Source organism: Tupaia chinensis, unplaced genomic scaffold (genome assembly GCF_000334495.1).
Source record: "Tupaia chinensis unplaced genomic scaffold, TupChi_1.0 Scaffold149964_2, whole genome shotgun sequence".
Classification (NCBI taxonomy): domain Eukaryota; kingdom Metazoa; phylum Chordata; class Mammalia; order Scandentia; family Tupaiidae; genus Tupaia; species Tupaia belangeri.
This window is the reverse complement of record NW_006209806.1, coordinates 1,372,476-1,374,188: the sequence shown is the minus strand read 5'-3', so window position 1 is coordinate 1,374,188 and position 1,713 is coordinate 1,372,476. Positions and strand designations below refer to the sequence as shown.

General features: G+C 55.9%; 1 protein-coding gene across 1 annotated transcript in view; it reads left to right on the top strand.

The window, feature by feature from the left end:
• Positions 1-1,713, top strand: part of TBXA2R (thromboxane A2 receptor) — a 4,023-nt gene that overhangs the window by 1,197 nt on the left and 1,113 nt on the right.

Here is a 1,713-nt window from a genome sequence, read left to right as displayed (position 1 = left end):
GGGTGAATAGCAGTTCACTGGCTGGACAAAAGTGGGGAGAACACTCGGTAGGCGATGGTGGAGCTGGCAGGAATAGCCGAGACTGGGTGATTTGTAAAGAACGGGAGTTCGGGCCAGCTGCAGGCCTGGCAGATAAAACAGCTGGGTTAAGACCACGCGGGTCGCCTCTCAGTCCCAGCTGGAACAAGACACGGCAAGCCGAGAGGAGGCAGAAACAGAGAGGGGACTGGGGCATGGCCGCCCGCCCTGGGGGCGCGTTTTTACTTCCTTCCCCTCTCCCCTCTCCCTCTCCCCTCTCCCGGCGTCTCTCTGGTGAGCACACGCACCCTATAGAAAACGTATTAAATAAATAAACACAACAGGGTTGACCATGACCGACGCCCCAGACCTGGCGGCTTGCTTCCTCGCTTTCTCCCCCACTCTCTCCCTCGCGCTGTCTCTCTGGCGAGTGCACACGCCCTATAGCAAATTTTAAAAATAATTGTGGCCAGCAGGTGGTGTGGTGGACTCCCACGTGGCCGATCATGGTTCGAGTCCCGGACCTGGCGGCTTGCTTTCTCACTTTCCCTTTCTCTCTCTCTCTTTCTGTCTCTGTCTGGTCAAATTTAAAAATAATAATAATAACAAGAAATGGAAGTAAATAAATAATTCTTTTAAAAAATGATGTTAATATACAATTAAGTAATTCTTTAAAATGAACAGGCCCCGCGGGTCGGGCGTGGCGGGAGTGAGCCGTGCCTGCCCTCAGGGCCCTCCAGCAGGCGTTTACTCTACGGGTCCCCAGGCGCCCCTCTGGGTTCCGAGCATCACCTGACTTCCTGGAAGTCTGCGGGTGACAGGAAAGGGCCGGCCTCCCTGTCTGTCTGGAGAGCACCAGCTCCAATGGGGGTGGCGGGAAGCAGAACCTGCTCGGAGCAGGAGCAGGACAGGAGGCCGTGTGCGTGTGCCCCCGTGGCAGGGCCACGGGCGTGGGGCAGGGCCACGTTTACTGCTCCCTGCCGGTCAGAAAGTCTGCCCCGGAGGGCCCCGAGACACGGAGTGATTGATTCCGGCGAGGATGCCCTGCTCGGTTTTGGGCTCGCTGGTGGACTCCTATTGGCCCGTCAGAACCCCAACTCCCGTGGCTCAGAGCAGGGCACGGCCCATTCTGAGTGTCCTAAAAGAGAGGCAGGAGGAGGCTGGGGCGGGTCCCAGAGGGACATGGAAGAGAGACCCGGAGAGGTGAGGGAGGGCCGCGGGGAGATCCGCGAAGCGCATCCGAGGTAGGGGCTTGCGGGTGGCCCTTCCCGTGGGGTGCTGCCTCACGCCCCACCCCAGGGAGCGCACACGCCTTCTAGCAGGTGCTGCCGGGCAGGGGCGCTGCACTCGCGCGGCCAAGTCCGGGCCCGGCTGCTCGCTTGCCCTCGCACACGCCGCACTCTGCCCTCTCTGCTCACATTTAAGAACTAAATGAAGATAAAATAATTCTTTACAAATAAGTAATACATAAGTATGGGGCTGCCGGCGGCGTGGAAGCTATGGTGCTGGACTCCCACAGAGTCGATTGTGGTTCGAGTCCCAGACGCGGCAGCTTGCTTTCTCACTTTCCCTCCCTCTCTCTGTCTCTCTCTATGGTCAACCCCAAATAAATAAATTAATTAAATAATGAGAATTAATAAAATTAAATAAAATAATTCTTTTAAAAAATTTAAAAGTAATTATGTATAATTAGTA